Consider the following 21,773-nt stretch of genomic DNA (forward strand, 5'->3'; position numbering starts at 1 on the left):
TTTTTCAAATTGCTCATAGAAGTCTGACAAACAATCTTCATCTGGTAATCATTCATGAACTCTTAATCACGTCTGTGTTTAAGAACAAAACAACAACAAAAAATAGACAATCCCAGACTGTCCACTGCCTGTCTTTTCTATCACAGTCTGGACCAACTGAAAAGTGAATTTGGAGTTGTGTTTTCAAGATATTTCACTATTAAAATAATTCTGAAATCACTGTACAGGGAGGAAATATATGATGGTATGAATTTACCAGAGCATTTTCTGTGTACTCCTGCCCCTAGCCAGTATTCCTCTGTGCCTTCCTCTGGACCATCTGTGTCTAGCAGTTCTGGACTGAGACCTCACACCCGCTTGTCCATTGCTGTCCTCCAGCAGGAAGTACAACCCTTGCAGACCTGCAGCTGAGCAGTCCAGTATGACACATCCAAATCTGTCTCTAATGATGTCACCTGCTCTAATTTATACTGCGTTAAACCCTAACTGGTTTTCCCTGGATTAGATTAGGGAGCCCTCAGATGATTCCTTCTTTACAGGCAATGCTGGGAGGATGATAACCTCTGACAGAGGTCAAAGACAAACGTTTAAGGAGCAGTAATGTTTTCAGCTGGCAAACTGTTTGGAAAATGAACATCTGCCTGTGGCTTTACAGACATTCTGGGAGCATTTAAATCAACAGTGGGAGGACTTCAGAGAACAATTGTTGACAAACAGTGCAAAATTAGGCCCAGTGCAGAAGAGGTATGTGAAGAATTCTAACTTTTCTTAAAGCATTATGTGTCCTTGAAACAAAGTATCCTGTAGAGGCCATTAAACAGTATGTGGGCCATAAATCTCTCTGTAGTCATGCAACAAAATAATAGTGCATTTACAGAGGCAGGGACAGGGGATTTTGAGTACTCTGAAACGTCTGAAAACGTAGTATTCTTTTCACGCACGTCTTGCATTTGGTACTGACAGGGGAAGAATTTGATGTGTGCTGTTAATAACCCACCATGCCCTATCTTTCATTCCAAAAGAAGAAAAAGCATCTCCTTTGCTGCTCAGAATACAAAAATGGCTGAGTTGTTCCTACATGTTTCTTCTATAGAGAAGTACTCTATACTAAGTAGTACCACTAGAAGGCAAAACTCATCTCTGGGAATACTCTCGCTGTGCTCACAAGAAACCAAGCTAACTCTCCATCATGTGCAATGGGATAGAATTATGAATGCAATCTGTAGCGTGCACATTATAACAACAATAACATTTCGCCTCATACTGGTTTCAGTGTAAAATGAATGTGAATATAAGATTATAAACATGCTCTATTTTCAGAGAAATATGTAACAATTTATAAATCTGTTTTGAAATGGTGTTGAGTTGAAGTTAGCTTTCATCCCACCAACTCATGCTGGGTAGTTTCAGCTGTATTTCAATATTTTTCCTGTCACAAGCCTGCAAAATCAAAACAATATAGTCATGAAAACACATTTGGTAAATACACTGGCAAACATGCAGATAGGCCTTTACAAACTTTTTCTAGACCTTGCCACCTTTTCTGGATCAAAATGCGCTGAGAAAATTAAAAAGCTCTCGTATTTGTTTTTGGCTGAATATTTAGTGTTGAGGTGCTTTCTTGTGCTTTCAGAAGGAGAACTTTTCACCAACTCAGCTTGACTTGCTGTTAGTAAAATATTTCAACAGACTTTATTAAATGTCAATAAGTATTTCACAAATAACAAATAACTCTACCTTTGGGAAGAAAAAAAAATCCATATTCCCTGCAGTATGTTTGCTGTGATACTTCTGCTACAAGCTAGACAAATATTTACTTCTTTTATCATTTAAACTTTGCCATCTGTTTAAAAAAAATGACACTTTGTCATTGTTGTCGCATTTGTGTTACCTTGAACATTTTTTAAATTATTTAGCCAGTGATTAAAATCACTCAGAAGCTCTGACCAACACCTGAATGTACTTCCACAATTAAATCAGGTAGAATTAACAGCTGTGTAGGATTTCCCTATAATTTTGCACACATTTTAATAACTCACTATTCCTTTCTGCTTAAAGGGATCAATAAAGGAAGGGAAAACCAACCAACCAACCAAAAATAAACAGAAAGCCAGCACCAAACACAACTAATTTCTGGGGAAGCTGCATGTTAAATCTTCATTTTCTGAAGGAATCTCACGGTCACTGACTGCTTTATAGATGCTAATTGTTTTTCAGGTTGCTGCAGTCTTATATTGGATATATTATAGTTTACAGGGACCAATAAAAACAGTTTTGTGCTGTTGCATCCTGAAATTGCACTCTGTAGTTTAAAGGCAGGGGGAGGAGAACAGAAAAAAAATGCAATTTCTTTCATTGCTTCTAAACCTTTTCCATGATGCCACAAACAAGACTGACCAGCCTGTCAAAGAACTTAAGTGTATTTCTTGACTCCCCCTAAATCTTTCTGTAGATCCAATACATCTAACAAAAACATAACACCTGGCACCCTGTAATCTATTACATGATAATCTATAGTTTATTATAGACCCCCTCTTCCACAAGGATATTTTTAGACTAACATTTTAAGCTAGAACCTGAAAATATTTAATGTAATGCATGCTGTTCAGCTTTTGATAAACTGCTACACTCAGTGGTATAGTCTGAAGTGAAACTGCATCTTGAGGTGCTAAGGTAAGGAAAAGACAGTGTACTGCATCAGAAGGAATAAAATACAGTGTAGCAGTCTGACAACCTTGAAGGTGACTTTTTCCAACCCAGTGAACATCAGGTTCATGCCCTGAAATGAAGTTCAGTGAGATTCATTACAGTTTCTTCTGTCACTGGAGTATTAAAAGCCCAAATGCATCATTAACTCAAAAGTGGGCTTTACCATTTGGTAATAAGGGATCGACACAACTCCAGTGACAAAACCATCTGCAAGAATACTATGGACTTCTGCGGCATGAGAAGTAATTGCTTTTACATTAGAGATAAAAGAACTCATTTTGATACAGCTAGTAGCCTTTGTATATTTTGTAATGAAAAAGAGCTTCCTATATAAAGGATCTTGTCTGGATTTCTTTAGGGAATAGAGGACATGCTGATCTCCTAGAGGGCTTAAAATATAGGCACACATAAGTGTATTCACTCTTGCTAACAGAAACACAGGTCTTGAATGTTTAATATCTCAAAGGGTATAGGTGTTGACCAAAATTCACCTTGTCTTTCAGTTATATATATGGAAAAGAGATGAAAAACACTAGTACTGTAAGGCAATTACACCTCCAGAATATGCCTTGGCCAGAATGTTCCTTACAGTAAGTTAACAAAACCGTAAGGTAATATTAGAACAACTGCAGATGTCTCCACGGTATTGACTTTCTGGGCAAGATGATTTTGGAAGGTGTGGATAATTGGTGAGGTGTCTCTTTATCTCCTGGCTAAATCCCCCTTCTTCAACCTCCCCAATCTACCTGACGTCATTTCTTGATGACTTGAGATGTATCAGATATATCACTTGAGAGTGGCTATCTGATATTATTTCTGAAGTGAGCCACGGAGGCTACTTTGGCTCATCAAGGCATTGTCTTTATCAGTACAAGATTGCCAATAAACTTTTGACAGTCTCACCAAAAGGGTTGAGGACTCAAATCTCACCTTGAATAATCTTTTTACCCATCAAAGATATTGCCTTGGCAGTGAGGAGAAGCCAGGACAGATCTCTGCAGGACAATACCAAACACCTAAGGTTTGGTTTGAGGAGGTGCAAATGGTGCTGCTCCTCCCATTAGTTTTTGTAGAAAGTTCTTCCCCTTCTCTGTGCATTTGTTAGGGGCCATAGCTCCTGTAAGAGTACACAGCTGGTCCCTTCACTGAAGCAGAGAAAATAAACACATTGCATCAAGCCGGCCTGGGAAGGAGGTGAACAGATATTGGGGAGGATGGGAACTTGCTCAGGTTTGGGTCAGATAAAAGGACCCATCTGACGTGTGGTGCTTAGTTGTTTTGATACTGTAGAAGCTTAGGAATGTTTCTAGACTTTGTTGTGGAGTATCCGTGAGTGTAAAATGGCATGTACCATTGTTTCATTAATCCAATGTGAAAAAATTATGTTTCATAATTTGTAGGCAAACATACTCATCTACAGTGTCTCCTACAAAGAACGAAATAAAAATAATACTGTTGCTTAATAAATGGGTTTCATAAAGCTAAGGGAATACTTGCATAAGTAGTGGGGTTTTGGTGGTGTTTTTTTTCCCCCTTTCACAGAAAGAAAAGTGCTGGTGGCATAGTCCTTCAGTTTACAACTGGTCTTTCCCTTCTGCCTTCCTGAGCTGTATTCATACTGCTTTAGGATGGAGCAATGTGTGAAGTGTGTCTATTTTTGGTGTTTCATTTTTAATGAAAGAGTTTATCAGGAAGTTTCTCTACCAACATCTGATTACTAGAAAGTTTTTTGACAGCCTCAATAGAATCATAGAATCATTAAGGTTGGAAAAGACCTTCAAGATTATCTGGTCCAACCATACCCCTACTACCAATGTCACCCACTAAACCATGTCCCTAAGCACCACATCCAACCTTTCCTTGAACACCCCCAGGGACGGTGACTCCACCACCTCCCTTGGCAACCCCTTCCAATGCCTGACTGCTCTTTCTGAGAAGAAATGTCTCCTCATTTCCAACCTAAACCTCCCTTGGCACAACTTGAGGTCATTACCTCTAATCCTATCTCTAGTTATCTGTGAGAAGAGGCCAACCACCGGCTCCCCACACCTCAGGTAGTTGTAGAGAGCTCCATGGACTTGGTTAGGCTTGACCTACCCTTCTGCCCACTGACAGGGTCTCTCTAACTGTTGTGGCTGTGTCAGAAAGAACACCTTCTACAGATGTGTGGGATGTGTTGTGTGATAAAAAGGAGAACTTACAGCCTTACTGCCATTCATTTATCACCTGTATTGTCATGGATACGATAACAACTGCTGCATCAGTAGTAATTGCAAGACATTTATTTTATTACACCATTTGGGCACACTAGTTACAGACCAGGACACAATTGCTATGGGCACTTTACAAACAAAGAACAAAGCAATGATCATGATTCAAGGACTTTACACTGCGAGTAGAAAACTAAGAGCAAAGGATGAAAATAGCAGATGGAAGCAAAAAAAGAGAGCAGCAAGACAGTATTGATCAGAGGACTCAGCACAGCAGCAGCCTAAATTGTTGTCAAACTGAATAATTTAAATCAGAATCCTGAGCATGGCGGAACTGATTCTCTCGTCCATTGCAGTGTCTTTGAGCTGTGAGCCTACCAAATTTGATAGCCTTATTCTTCAAAGACACTGATATAACAATACAATCAATTCCGCTTTGTCAGAAGATGTGTATCTTCAACATTGTTAATGACAGAAGGAGTTCAACCAGATCAGGTTATTCTGACCCTAAAAATACCCATCCAGCTGTTGGAGGGAAGTAAGACTAACAGTGATGCTGAAGATCACCTGCTCCTCTTCTCTCTATGAAGCCATTCCCTCTGTAAGGGATAGGTTGTTGTCTGCCTGGGAACTTGATGATTCACAGAAATATACACAAAATCGATAGGAACCAAACCATTACTGTTGTTCCTCATTTCTCCACAGCCCTGCGTGCTCATGCCTAGTGGGAGTGAGGTTTAAAAATATACAGATTAAATATATATATAAAAATAATAAAGTAATAATTATAATAGCACAAAACTGGAGAAGTGTTACCATCCTCAGGTAGGTAATACTGAGACAAAAGGGTTGTTCACAACACGAGTCCCCCAAGACTTCCCAAACCTCTTGCTAGTTTCTTGTGGTTGCCTCCTGCTTCATGTGCACAGAAATTGAAGCAACTGAGTATCTTTTGCAGGGAGAGCATTTTCCAAGGGCAACTGGGCAGCTTTTGTACCAAGGACAGTATGATGTTTTCATTCAGAGGCTGAAAACTCCATCATCTTGTTTAAACAGTAGATGCGCTGCCTGAGCTGTAAATTCAGAGATGTGCACCTGGAACACATTGCATTTATTTTGACAGCTTTGCTTTCATACTTGATTTGCAGAAATGTTCTGCTATATCAAAGGGCACCTGAAATATATTTTCATTTTTCAAAAATTATACACATTTACTGGTAACTACCTTAATCATCAGCTATTACATCGTCCCTGTGGGATCCTACTCTAATCTAACCATGCTTTTGCAAAAGGGCACTGATGATATGTCTTTCAAAGTCTTCTCAGTGGCTGTGTTTTTGTTGTTGTTTTCAAGAAAAAGTTTGGGTAACATAAAGATAATTAGTTCCTACCTTCCTAAATTCAGTTATATATATATATACTATTTTTTTTTCTTAGACAGCAAAAAACAAACAAAAACAACAACAACAACAAACTTTTAAGAAAAAAAATAACTTTACTGAGTCAAAGACAGAATGTAAGAGACAGCTTCTGGAAAAATGAAGCTGCTTTTATTATTATTTATCCATCTTGCTAGTCACTCACCATTTGCTTTGCTTGTTCTAGTTCTAATTCTAGTTGTCCTGTAATAAGGTCTTTTAATCTTCTTTTACAAGGACTGGAATGAAAAGGCAATTGTTATAGTGCCTTTAACCCTCTCTTTCTGCATTCTTGATAGAAATTGTTTTGGCTTTTTTTTTTTTTTTTCTCCGCCAGACATTTTCCCTTCTGTAATATTTTTTTTTTTTTTAAAAAAAGAATACTTAAGTTGTGGCACCCAGCCACCCACTGATTTCAGGATACTTGAAATAAATTTTTGTAAAGTCAGGTAGGTGGGAAGAATCAGAAAGCCAAAATTCAACCAAGAATTCTGTGTTGTGCTTTTTAATCTTTGACACACACTTAAGAAACCTAAAGTAATCTGACTGATGTGTCCATTTCCTACATTCCACTGAAATGTGCACATTACATAGGGACAATTTTAAGCTAAAGTTTTTGACAGTGGAACCTCCTCCAGGGTCTCTTTTATCTGTGTTTAAATGTCTGGTCAGCTGCAGTTATTGAACACTGGTCGATATGCAGTGAAACTATGCAATATGCAATAAATTTATTGAAAAAACAACAACAACAACAAACCCACACCATTACAGCATGTTCAACACTGGATCATTAAAAAAGACATCAAGGTATGAATTTAGACCTAAGGCATTAGCCTTTATTTAAGATGTAACATAAATAAACCTGGCTTATGTATTTATGTATTTATTTTTTTGCTATTCTGGGAGGCATAAAAGGACCAGATTCTGGCTGCACAAAATATGCTGGAAATACTTATAACTTGCAAGGCATTCAAAGTATTCTTTTTTCTATTAATAAAATTGTGATAGTTCTTAAGAAATGTATGTGAGGAAGACTTGCAGTCTGTCCATGTAAGTCTGTTACACATATACACAGGGTACATCTCAAGGGCTCTGTTTATGCCCTCACTGGCACCCTGCCACATTTGAAGAAATGAAAATTACTGGATAAATTTCTGCCACTGATCACAAACATTTGAACAGTAAACAATAGTAAGAAAAAATCTCACAGCTTAAATGCCACACATGCACTTGACAGATGCATAAAGAAGTTTTTTTTTAACCTAAGATCAGAATAAGGACTCTTAAAGCATTGCGTAAATACATGATGATGACCACACATAAAGGTGTATGTCAAGCTTTCACAGACAAAAGATACCTTGTAGTCAATGGTCCCTACACTCATTTGTAGGTTTCCACTCAGACAAAGCTAGTTGGTTCTCTGCAGAAGTGTTGTGGTTTAACCCGGCCTGCAGCTAAGCACCACACAGCTGTTCACTCACCCTCCCCTCTCCCTCTCTGGGATGGGGGAGAGAAATAGAAAGAAATGAAAGCCTGTGGGTTGAGATAAAGACAGTTTATTAGGACAGAAAAGAAAGGAAAATAATAGTAATGATAATAGTACTACTACTGATAATGTGTACAAAACAAGTGATGCACAATGCAATTGCTCACCACCCGCTGACCGATACCCAGCCTATTCCCAAGCAGCCGGTCCCCCACCCCGGCCAGCCCCCCCATATTAATTGGTCAGCATGATGTCAGATGGTATAGAATACCCCTCTGGCCAGTTTGGGTCATCTGTCCTGGTTCTGTCCCCTCCCAGCTCCTCCTGCACCCCCAGCCTCCTCACTGACAAGGCAGTGTGAGAAGCTGAAAAGTTCTTGACTCAGTATAAGCACTGCTCTGAAGCAATTAAAACAATGAGGAGACATTTCTTCTCAGAAAGAGCAGTCAGGAATTGGAACACATTGCTCAGGGAAGTGGTGGAGTCACCGTCCCTGGGGGTGTTCAAGGAAAGGTTGGACCTGGTGCATAGGAACATGGTTTAGTGGGTTGACATTGGTAGTAGGATGATGATTGGACCAGATGATCTTGGAGGGCTTTTCCAACCTTAATTTTTCTATGATTCTATGATTCTATGATATCCAAGAGCACAGTGAAGCCAGACTGGAGAAAACAAACCGTCTAAAGCAGATGAGCGTAACTCAGGAGAAAAAAAAATCTAAAAGGGATACAGACTGAATTTTATTTCTTCACACCCTCACCCTCCTTACGAGGGTGAGGAGTGCCTGAGGCAGCTACCGGTTGTCAAAGGAATGACAGTGTGGATTTGGGCACAGGTGCACTCTTTAAGGCCAAAAAATCTTAAACTGCTTCTCCCAGCTTAGAAAACAGCTGGAGCAACAGGAGCTGCCTTGCTTGTGGTACTGCAAGACTCCAGGTACTGAGGTTTCTATGAACAGATCCTGTGATATTTAGCATAAAATTAGCTGTTTTTAAGTCCTGTGTGAGAGAATATGTCTGTCATTTTTAAACACGCAGTGGTGAGGATAGAGGTCTTTGGAAAGACATTAGAGAACAGCAGCAGTCTCATGAAGCTGGTCTGTGTTTGCCTTAGAATGTTGTGGGCAAGCTCCATTTCTTAAAAGCACCAGTGTGAGCAAGTGAAGGGATGTCAGAGTGTGGATTAGACTGGGCTAGAATATAAGCATTACTGTTAATTCCCAAATTAAATGTCATGATGAAAAAGCCTGCCAGAGGTGACCTGGACTTATATATGAAAACTCTTCAGCTATCAGGGATCTCAGGGATCTCTAGAAAAGGTGGGTTGTCTCTGGTTTAGCCTTATGAAGCAAAAAAGATTTGGCAAAAATATTTAAAAATCCATCCTTGAAAATGTTTCCCTATCTTTAGCTGCAGATTTTTAATTGAAATAGAGCCTGCAGATGTTATTGTGCTCCTCTGCCTTTGCAGTCTTTGTGTAATGAGCAAGAATATTTCACCTTCTTGCATCTTATTATAAACAGTGTTCAGGAACTTGCAAAGCCAATGCCCATTCTTCATCTGATGAAAACAAGAAATACAAGAAACAGTATCTATATTGTGGCTTTTATTGTTTGCATTTTGGAATTAGGGTGTGTCAAGCTCAGGATACCATTTCCATAAAAATAGCACTTCACTGGCTGTATTGATAGAAAACATGATATTCATTATGGAAAATACTACTGTAAAGGATATGGGAAACATATTTTGCCCCTCATTCTGTATCCTTGGCACATGCAGGCCTGTGCTGAAATTAGGGCAATCCTCAAGAGCAAGCTTCACAGACTCAGGTGTCTGAACATGGGAAGTGACAGAATAATTAAAAATCACTTAACTGAAGATGCTGCAAAGGTGGATGACTGGAATTATAGCGGAATATGGTCCTGCTCTGACCACTTTATGGGCATATGACTGACTCAGCAAGGTCTGATTCTCCACCACTTATAAAGGAACAAAGAAAAGAGAGACACCTTGGTGGAGTTGTTGTCACTGAGAGGAAAATTAGTTATCAAATTTTAATAGACCTTGACATTCAAATAAAAGCAAAGAGGAATCCATCCATTAAAGGTTTACTCCAGATTTTTTACACATGACAAAAGTGTCAATTGGATGGGACTAGTTAAAGATCAAGCTCTGTGTAGTCTTGGTTCTTAATAACCAGATATTTTTTACTATAAGATATTGGTTATATTTGCCTTGAACTTGTGTAAAGCGTTGTGGGTTTACTCAGCTGGGCAGTCAAGCTCCACCACAACCGCTCTCTCATTCCCCCTTCTTAAAGGGAAAGGGGGAGAAAATACAAAGAAAAGGGCTCAAGAGATAAGCACAGGGAGATAACAATTATCACCACAGGCAAAACAGACTCAGCATAGTGAGAATAATACCTTTTATTGCCTATTACTAACAGGCTAGAGCAGTGAGAAACAAACAAACAAACAAACCAACTAAAACCACCTTTCCCCCATCCACCCTCTTCCACCTCCTCCCTCCGAGCAATGCAGGGGAACGATGAATGGGGGTTGTGGTTAGTCCCTGATGCTTCATCTCCACTGCCCCTTCATGGTCACTCTCTGCCCCTGCTCCACGTGGGGTCCCTCCCACAGGATGCCATCCTTCCCAAACTGATCCTGTGTGGGCTTCCCCCAGGGAGCAACTCTTCAAGAACTGCTCCAGTGTGGGTCCGTAACACAGGGTCCGTCAGGAGCAAACTGCTCCAGCACGGGTCCCCCACAGGCGGCAGCTCCCCCCAGACTTCCTGCTCCTGCGTGGGCTCCTCTCCATGGGCTACAGCTCTGGCCCGGGGCCTGCTCCTGCAGGGGCTCTCCATCCTCCAGGCCACATCCACCTGCTCCACCGGGAGCTCCTCCACGGGCTGCAGCGTGGAGATCTGCTCCATGTGGGACCCATGGGCTGCAGGGGGACAGCCTGCTCCACCAGGGGCCTCTCCACAGGCTGCAGGGGAACTGCTGCTGCGTGCCTGGAGCACCTCCTGCCCTCCTTCTGCGCTGACCTTGGGTCTGCAGGGCTGCTTCTCACTCCTTGCTCTCCCAGCTGCTGTAGGTTTTTTGTTTGTTTGTTTATCCTTTCTTAAATTTGCTCTCAGAGAGGCACAAACAACATCACTTATTGGCTTGTCTCTGGGCAGTGGTGGGTCCCTTTTCTCAGCCAGTGGGAGCTGGCTGAAACTGGCCCTTATCTAACATGAGGCAGCTTCTGGATTCTTTTTGCAGAGGCCACCCCTTCAGCCACTCACTACAAAAACCTTGCCATGTAAACCCAATACAATGAGTTAGTAATAGAGTTAAGAATAGGCAGGGTGGATTCAAGCGACCAATAGAAAGATGACGATACCCTAGTGGTTTAGACTAGAGCTTGACAGTTTTCACAGGACTAAGCACCTGTACTTAGATCAATGCATGACAGCAGAATTATGGTTATACAAACGTTCTGCTTTCCATTTATTGAAACCGACTTGGTGCTATAACTGCTTGTAGAAAGTTGCATAACAGTATACTTATTCCAAAAACATAAATCACTCTTTTGTCCTGTACTTGCATTCATGGAGTGTTTTCAGTTAGTGTTTTCATAATCCTGTGAGATTCTGGGGGAAAGTGGACTGGGAATTCAGGATTCAGCTGATGAGGTGATGTGCAGAGTCTGTATGAAGTGTGGATTTCATTCACTTTGAAAGCCATCTGATATTATTACTGAGCATTTTTGTAACTTGCTGCTAAGAGACAACGATTGGTAGCTAACCATCCACTTATAACCTGGAGGAAATAGAAGCAGCAGCTCTTTTGCAGCTGGTAGCCTAGACCTGGTCATTAGTCTGTCTGGGGTAGCTGACTCTGTCTGGGATAGGTTTTATATACATAAAAGACTGAAATATTCAACCCTGCACCTTAAAAAGAAAATGCAGTGCATTACTATGTTTGTTCTTTTTATTGTACATTTACTCATGTAAAAGTGAAGCTGAAGTGAAGTGGAGCATGTCTTCATGATTGGCTCTTTCAAGCCACATGGGACAAAATTAGTAAAGTGTGAGTATACAGACCTTGCAAAAGGGAAGGAAGGGAAGATTTATCACACTAGTTCTTGATATTGGCTGTGACTGCCAATTTTTGCTGCAGACATTAGCAGTTTTCAGGATGGACTAACCCAGGATCTGTCTTTATACTTCAAGACCTAATAATTGCTTCTTTGTTTGGAGGCCTGCAAGCATAAAGCATGTTAACAGCAAGACCTGAAGAGCAGCTAAATCAGTAGTGAGAAAACACAGCTTGGGAGATCCAGCCACATGAAATAGATGGTTGTTCAGGGGTTTAATGTCTGTGAAGATAAATTTACTGTTCTGAGTGTTGCCTTATTTAGTCTTTTCTGGAGTTGGAGGAGCTATTTTAATCACTTTTTAATTTTTTTTTTTTAATGCAAAAGCTGTTTTTGTTGCTACAAAATTATGCAGAAATACATGGCAAACTGCCTTGAAATCATCATACCCAAGCGGAACTGGCAAAAGGCCCAAATCCTCTGCTTCACTTTGCATGTGAGAATTTTCTCACAGCTCCCATTCCAGTTTCCTACTAAGACAAGGTCCTGACCCCCATAGGCCTCTGGGACAGCTCACTGAAAAATGAAATAATGGGAAAACAGGATATCTTAGGAGACCACATTTTGGAAAGAAAGAAAAAAATTCTGGGGATATTCTCTGTTCTTCCTTTGCTTTGTTTGTTTTACAATTGCAGTAAAATAGGTAAGACAATGCAGAGTGTGTGGAAGCAGTAATCTGAAGATAGCACTCACTGCTGCTTGTTTGGAAGAAAAGATGACTTCAGAAAGGGTAAAAGATCTGCTGCTTGCTCTCAAACAAGGGGCAGCACTAACAACCTTGACATAACCTTGATTTTAGCAAGGTGTTTAACAGTCTTCCACAACACCATAACTGACAAGCTAGTAACATATGAACTAGAGAGGTGGATGATAGAATGGGTGGAAAGCTGCTAAACTGCAGAAATGAAGGGTGCGATTACTTGCTCAAAGTTAAACTGGCAGCTGGTCACAAGTGGGGTTCCTCAGTGTTGAGTCTGTTTGGGTCCCATTGGATGCTTTATCCTTACAAACAATTTGGATGATGAGATTGAATGCACCATTACAGAGTCTGTGTATAACTCTAAACTTGGAGGAAGAGTAGATACTCTTGAAAGAATAGTCACCGTTCAGAATACCAAGCTAACAGCAATTATATGAGGTTTAACAAAGATACATGTAAAGTCCTGCGCCTGGAACAGAATAATCCCAAGCAGCTGAACAGGCCGGAGTTTGTCTGGTTTGGGGGCAGCCTTAATGGAAAGATGCTGGAGGTCCTGGGAGGCAGCAAGCTGACCAGAAGCCATCAGTGTGTCCTCTCAGCCATGAAGGCAAACCATGTCCTGGGCAGCATCACCAAAACAGCCAGCAGGTCAAGGGATATGTTTATTTCAACTTCCTTGACATTCATGAGGCCACACCAAAAATATCATGTCCAGTTTTGCTCCTCTCAGTTCAGGAGAGATGTTGAAAAAATGGAATGCCACTAAGGTGATGAGATACCTGGCATATGAAGAAATGTTAAAGGAACTTTCTTTGTTCACCCTAGAAAAGAGAAAACTTGTGGGATGTAACCACAGTCTTCCAGTGCCTGCAAGGTAGTTACAGAGAAAATGGAGGCAGTCTCTCCACAAGGATACACAGTGACAGCTCAAGAGGCAATGGAAAAAAGTTTATTCAAGGAGAATTTTAACTGGATATGTGAAAAAATTCTTTGTTGTGAGAATACTGGAACAGGCGGCCCAGAGAAGTGGTGGCTTGTCCCTTGCTGGAAATATCCAAATCTTGGCTTGCCAGGGCCCTGGATAACCTGTGTTCAACAGGAGGTTGAACCAGATGCTCTTCAGAGGACTCTCCCAACCTGGACTTTTCCATCACTCTATGATCCTATAAGTAAAGTATCTGGATTGCTTTCTTTTAATTTGGAAGTCAGATTAAGCTTTAGAAAGAAAAAGAAGGAAGGGAAGAAGGAACAAAGGAAAAAATGGAAAACAGGTCACACCATGAAAATGAAAAAGAGAAATGAATGGAGGAAAAACATGGAAGCAAAATAAAGATGCGTGATTCAGTGACACATTGCCATCACAATATGGCAAATATTGGCTTAAAATTGCCATATTGAAGCATCCATTCCCTCATTGATTTAAATATTTGCTCTTGTAGAGTTTTCTGTCTCTTTCTTTATCACCTTTTCCTTCTGACGAGAAAACATCGTGTACTGCTGGCACTGGAGCTTCCTGGTATGAAAATGATTTTGATACAGCTGCTGTGCCCAGACTTCACATTGGGATCAAGAAAGTAAGCACAGATTCCAAGGGAGGAAATGCATTTTGTGATTAAAAGAGATTCTATGAAATGTCATTAAACACATAATTATTCTCTAAGTAAAGATGCCTTGGAAGAAAAAAAAAGAAAAAAAAGATGATGGTAAACTAAGCACAGATCTCAATATGTGTGCAGCTGCACTGTTTCCCATTGATTTTAAAAGAAGTTACTCAAGGCACACAAATTTCTAGTGAGCAAGAAAGAGACAGATTCATTTCAGAAAACTCTTCCCAAATGCAATGAAAAGATCTTTGAAAGGCGAGTTAAAATATAAGGGAGAAAACACTGGTGAGTCTCATTTTAAAGCTGAATTAATTTTTTCATGTGACACGATCTATTGAACAGTCTGGGCCTGCTTCTTGCAAGGACTCATGACAGTAATGGGATCACTCGCATTCACTAAAAGTAAGCAGTATATAAAACCTATGCAAAGTCACCAACCATTAATTACATTTGCTTTTATTTTTTATTTTAAGACTTTGTGTCCAGGATGTTGTTGACCATGGCATCCCTGTCTAGCAGAACAAAGCTTTCCCCACTTCCTAAAGATGAGCTCATTGTATCTCCTCACTGATTTCTTTTTCCAAATGCCTGTCATACACAGCCATAGAATGTACTGGTTTTGTGCAGTACAGCAGGCACTTTTTGATTTAGCAACTTGAATGTTTTTTTTTCTTGAGATTTCAGAGCTGTTGTTCTCAATCCTCTTTAGCTATTTCAGTAATGCTGTGCAAAAGAGTATTAGCTGACAAAAGATGCTGCTTCTATTTGGTTACTGCTCCAAGCATTGTCACTTTTTAGACATCTGTTTTGCAGGAAGGATAGAAGTTTCTGTCTTATATTGGCATTTGACTTTAAGAGGTATCAAGTGAAATACCCAAGAGGACAATGTGTTTGTCATCTCCAGTTTCAGTAATAGTGTCCTGTTCATTTATCCTTCTTTTAAGTCTTCAAGTTTACTCTGAAATAAGTACAGAAACAAACAAACAAATAAATAAAACCATATTTTTTCATATGTGTGGCTGTTTTTCTATAGTTCTCTACAATTTCAAAACTTCTCTTTAGCCAAACATTTCCCAAAGTATCACAGACTGTTTTCAAAAGATTTGATGTAAAAGGTACTTGGCTCTGGTGAGGCTGCACCTCCAGTACTGTGTTCAGTTTTGGGCCCCTCACTACAAGAAGGACATTGGGTGCTGGAGCACGTCCAAAGAAGGGCAATGAAGCCAGTGAAGGATTCAGAGAACAAGTCTTATGAGGTGAGGCTGAGGGAGCTGGGGTTGTTTAGACTGGAGCAAAGGAGGATCAGGGGAGACCTTATGATGCTCTGCAATTGCCTTAAAGAAGGTGGTAGTGAGGTGAGGATTGCTGTCTTCTCCCAAACACCAAGTGACAAAACAAGAGGAAATTTCCTTCAGTTGCACCAGGGGAGGTTTAGACCACATATTAGGAAAAAAACCTTCACTGAAAGGGTTGTGAAGTATTGGAACGGGCTGCCCAGGGAAGTACTTGAGTCCCTAGAGGTCTTCAAAATGTGTAGATGTAGGGCTTAGACATGGCTTAATGGTGGACCTGGCAGTGCTGGGTTAAAGGTTGGACCAGATGATCTTAGAGGTCTTTTCCAACCTGAATGTTTCTATGTTTTTTTTTTTTTTTTTTTTTTCATTTGTTTATTTGTTTGTTTGTTTGTTTTCCTCTTATGAAACTTCTTTGGAATAGTTTGCTGCTGTACTTATCCCAACCAAAATGCCTTCCCAAATCTTAACGTTTGGCAGAAATGAACACAACAAAAACTGAGTGTGTTCTGCCACATTCTGGGGCCTTAGGATCCAGCTAACCTAGAGAACAGCTGAGTAAAATACTTTATCATAATCTGTGGGCTTGAATTGTCTGCAAGCATCTGGGTGATTTCACATTATGAATGCCAAATAGTGGGCCAAACTCTCAGTTGATCTACATTGAGTGTGTGCTTAAATCATGAGCAGTATGTCATTGTTGCATCCAGTTAGCTATAGTAAAACTTACATTTATTTCAAATAACATCGTTTTTGTGTAATTAGGTTCAGCACACATTCAGATAAATGCAGTTTGCTGCAGAATAATTTTCTTCTGGTCACAGACGCATCCATCTGCATGTATCTGTCTTGGGCCAGTTATGGTGAGCTGCTTCTCAGTTCTGCTCAAAGAATAGCTTGAGAGGAGTGCACAACTACAGTGTTTCTGCTGAATATCTAATTAGCATGCAAATGCATTGATTTTTAATGTTTTTTTTTTTTTTTTTTTTTCTCTTCAAGCATAAGAAGAGCATTAAGAGAGTCGCCACTTAATCAAGTAATTTGCATTTTTTTTTTCTAGCGGGTGTCTAGCCTACACTTATAAATTAAACACACAATAAGAATGGTGTCCAGCCTGATTAATATAGCAGTGTGGATGTCTTAGAAGAACTTCAGCAAGCAGTTCCGCAGGGCTTTTGATTCATAACAAGTTAAAAATAATATTTGCTTTTTAGAATTTTCTTTGACATAATAAAATTTAAAGAAGTTAAATGATCAGTTCAGTCTGACTAATCACTGTTTCATTTCTTTCCTCATATAGACCCTGATATAAAAGACATAAATACCTGCTGAACAATATAAAAATTTCCATCTTATCAACTGAGTAACTGATGTAGTTTCAAGGTGGTAAAATATCTTGGCCCAGAGAAGATGAGTCAGAATGCAGAGCTAAGGGAGTAGTTTGGGAAGCCTGAATCAGGCCTGTGCTTAGTCCCCAAGGGTGATCTATTGCTCTGTGACTAGTTGCCTTCCAGCTGTAGCCAGTGAGCTATACTATACTCAGGTACTTTCCCAAACTGCCTTGGATGGAAGTCAAACACTTTTCTGAAGGGGTTCCAGTAAGGCCTTAGATGCTGACCATGCCAGGAATTATTGTCTAAAAAAAGTGAAATTTAAATCCCATCACTGTTAATATCAGCTTTGCAGCAAAGATATTGCAGCAAAGACCTCAGGGACACTCTTCAGAGAGTTTCTGGAATTTTAATCCCCTTGGTAATCAGTCCTGCTCCACAACAGTGCTGGGGAACAATTATCAATCACATGCTGAGGAAGTTTTACTGATGCAGGGGTTTAAATAAAGCAAGCTGTTGAAGCCTTTTCTCACTGTTACCAGTGCCAACTCAGCTACATTGGTAATAACACGGGTGGAATATTTTTTTGGAAGACTTTTCTTAGAAGAGGGCTTGTATACAGCTGTAACTTCTTTTGAAATCCTGTAGAAACATAATCACAGTAGCACAGATAAAATCTTAAATTTAAGCATTAATTTCCATTTTGCTTCAAAAAGTTCTTGCTCTGTTTCAGAGCAGGAAGCCTAGTCATCTGTTCGGTTTGAGAACAGCGTTTATAGCATAAGTATTTAAGGGAAATTAAAAATAAAATAAAATTGAAGTTTATTGGATAAACTTTCATAACTTTCATGAGTACTGATTTCATAATATTCTGTCAGCAGTTGTTTGCTTTGAAACCAAAGCAGTCTCAAAGAAAAGTTCAATGTGACTGCTCTACCTGTTCTCTGGTACATGTACTTGGGGACCTGTTCTTTGGGAACGTTAAAATTTAATCTAAAGTTTCACTTGCTTGATTGTGTGTGGTTTGACATAGTTAAAATTAACATGATATATAGTCATTGTTTTTAGTATGCTGAGGTACACGAGAATTTAAAGAGAATTTAGGAATTAAAAATTTTGCTGTGGAAAAAACATTTTTTCATTGTGACCTACCCTCAGATTTGTATGATTACATTCTGTCCTTTTTTTTAAAAAAATGCTCCTTAGATCAGTAAGCTTTGGAGAACAAAGAACAAAACTCGATAATTTACTGGAAATTAAACAGCAACCAAAAATCAATGTATTAAACAGTGTTATGAAATGTGAATTTCCACACATTTCCAATTTATTCTTGAGAATAAATAGTTCTGCCATGCACTAAGAAGGTCCACGGGGTCCACAACTGACTTATAAAAACAAAAAAATTATGCCAAGTAGTTACTAGGACAAAAGAGCCCTTTCTGGGTGTTTGAAAAGGCATGAAAATGGCACATATTGGATTTCACCAAGTTGTTATGTCTCCAAACAACAGCCTATCACTCTATCTGCTATGAGTTGACCCCAGCTTCAGGAGTTCACCATCTCCCCTGCTCAGACTTAGGGACATGTGGTAAATAAAGGCAGCAACAGAATCACTCTTAAGTTTCTCTTCCCCATTTTTCTCTTCCCCATTTTTCTCTTCCCCTCTGCTGTCAGAGCTAGGGGGAAGATCAAGGGAGCTACCCAAATGGGCATCTGTGCCCTTCTGTGAGGACCTTGGGAAGGATCTAGTGGCTTCTTGGCCTTCCTAAATACTTTTCTTTGGGAAGCAGGAGAGGGACTGGCAAGCAATTACCAGGGAAATTTCAGAGAAGACTGCTGTCACTAGGAGGCTGTCTGTAGGTTTCTACAACCCATGACTTCCAGCAAAATCTGGACAAGTTGGCATCATTTATACATGCTGGCATTGTGCCAGTGGCTAATCAGGACAGGAAGTCCCACTGAAGGACTTCTAAGTACTCAGAGTGACATTCAGCTCCTAGGCATTACATGCATCTCCTTCTTTAATATAAGAGGACAAACAGAATGTAAATGTTTTACAATAAAATCTGTAATATATTATGTGCAAAAGTAAAGATGAGACACACTAATGATCATTCTTACAGAGATGGCTTTTAGTCTACACAACAATATTTGAAAGAAGGTGCGAGCTTTCCAGGATAATTTTGTCAACATTTTCTGCCCTATAATTTTAGGACACTTGTAGCAGAAACGGTGGGTTTTCACAAGCCACTTTGTTCAGGCTGAATGTCTGACTGCTAATTACATTTGATATGTGTTCTTATTCTAGTGCATCGAGTTAAATACATTCACAGATGTTTTAAATACCTTCTCTCTGAATGGCTATTTCTGTCTAATGTTATCACTATGTAGTGACTTCAGGTTACAATTAAGTCTATAAATTGTGTCTATAGTGTCTTGCAAAGACATTTTCTATCAGGTTAAGGTTTCCATTGTACTTGTCTATTTGTAACCAGTTTTTTACTGCTTCTTTCTTTTTACCATGAATGTACTCCGGTACCTCAGGGTTTAAACGCCTTATAATGTACGACAGCCCTGGTATGACAATGATGGCAGTGTGCACTGCCTTTGTACAGAACAATAGAAAATTTGCAATCTTATGTTGCAAGTTATCTTTTGCTGGAATCATAGTATGGGCCACTCCCTTGAATGTCTGAATAAATCTTTCCACTAATCCCTTTTCAAAGATTAGAAAAGAGTGTAGGGGACATTTGACATTTTTACTTTTGACAAATGGTTGATAGGCTTCATATGTAGATTTTAAGGAATTTCCTCCATTGCCCATTTTTTTCCTCACTCTCCTATCCTTGAAAACAAGACTGAACATGTCCGCTGTTTGAGCAGAAAAAAAAAGCATAATTTGTACAGTACTTCAGGCAATCCAGGATGAGCATCTACCACAATCAAACAGACATGAACCATAAAAGTCTTAGTATATGCCACATGGATTTGCTGCCATGGGGCTCTTGAATTATCACAGTGATGAAATAAAGTATATCAGGAATGCATTGTATTGACTGATGTAGATTCCATGTCTTCTTTTGGTGTATCAATCCTGTTGCCAAAAAAAAAAAAAAAAAAAAGTTCTGGGAGATAACTTCCATTTTTATATTTACAAGCTACCCTTTGTGTCATTTTTAGACTATGGGTGTTCTGAATACTATAGGAGGAGTTGTTCAAGTGCCATACAGGACAATGCGTGTGTGGCTGTTATTCTATGCAAAGTTCAAAACAGATGTTTGTAGCTACTCATTCCTAATGGAGATTCTCTTTAGTCTAGTTGACTTTCATTTGCTTTTATGGGGTAGTTAGTTCTCACCTGCTTACTTTTGTATTCATAATATTTATAGCAGCAAGTCCAACCGGGAATGCATACTTTTATCCCAGCTGCTATTTTTAATCTTGAAGAGTAATGGAAAGCACCCAAAAGCATTGGGTATATATCCAAAGTTGTGCTGCCAACATATCTAAAAATTCTGTCTTTCAGCTGACATTCTAAACTTTCAATTCATAATCTGTTTAATTTTCTTTCCATATTTTTCAGTGACCAGTCTATATATTTAGATCTTTAGGGACAAGTACAGTTTTTCCTGGTATGTTTGAAGATGACTCCTCGAGAACTCTGCAGATACCGCTGGGAGGTGATCAAGTTATTTGTCATGAACTTCAATAACAAACATATTATTCAGCTATCCAAAATGCTTTGCATAATATAGCCCATGTAGTTTTCTAAACAATAGCTGCAAATGTTATTTAAAACTCTGGTACCTGAAGTATCTAAGTCTGGTATCTGAAGTAAATCCATATCTGTGAGTTCATTGTTACATTCTTCAGTCTCCATTTCTAGGTTTGCTATGACAAAGTCCATCTTCTAGAAATACTAAAATATATGTGTTATGCTAGTAAAAAGGATAGTGGCCAGAAGTCAAGTCTGGGTTAATTTAAAAATCTTTGGAATTATGGGCAACCTCATTAAAGTACTATCTACTTTAGGGAAACTATCTTGTTTATTACATATAACCACAATTAAAATCCTGAGTCCCCCCATGTTAAGTTCTCCCTCTATTTCAGACAGTCACAGAACTGACTGACAAGGTTTGCAAAATGTGGCTATGTTCCCTCTTCGGGCACACTTCTTGTTTTTGCATTGTAAGGTGGTAATGTCATCCTTTTCCAAAAGTGCAGCAAATTGCTATGTGGGGATGGAGTTCAAAATTAGACATATGTTTGGACAGACAAACCAAATCTCTCTCAGCTGTTCTTTATGAGAGAATACAAGTCATTTCACAACATAAAGATTTAGCACATGCTATTTAGAGTTTTGTTCTCTTTTATTATGTATTAGCACACAGGGGAGGAAGAACTTTTGGAAACGCTAATATTTTCTGTAGCTTTACAGTTTTTGTAGTCTGGGATGACACTGCTGTGAAATCACAGAAACGGGAGTCTCCAGTTTCATGCTGCTTTTAAACTATTTCTCCAGCCATCTTTTAAAGGATCCCCCAAATCCTATATTTATTATCCTTTCCACTAAATGGTTGTAAAGATGCTAGATCATTCTCAGTGTATTCCATTCTGTCATATGAGGTTTATGAACAGAGTGTTTTCTTTTTGGTCCCAGCTTACTTATTGCAAAGTTTTCATGATTCTGTTGAAATTTCCTGGCATGTCTAATGGTAGTTTCTGTTGAAAAAGCTATTCTTGTGTATGGCTTTGGATGAGACATAACAATACCTTTTCAGAAATCATACATTTTACATATGGCAAGTGGACCAGATCCTTGATGTAACACTTTCATGGTTTCATTTGGCTTTAAGTTCTACCTGTACATTAATAATG

The sequence above is a fragment of the Cygnus olor genome, chromosome 2, assembly GCF_009769625.2.
Source record: "Cygnus olor isolate bCygOlo1 chromosome 2, bCygOlo1.pri.v2, whole genome shotgun sequence".
Taxonomy (NCBI): domain Eukaryota; kingdom Metazoa; phylum Chordata; class Aves; order Anseriformes; family Anatidae; genus Cygnus; species Cygnus olor.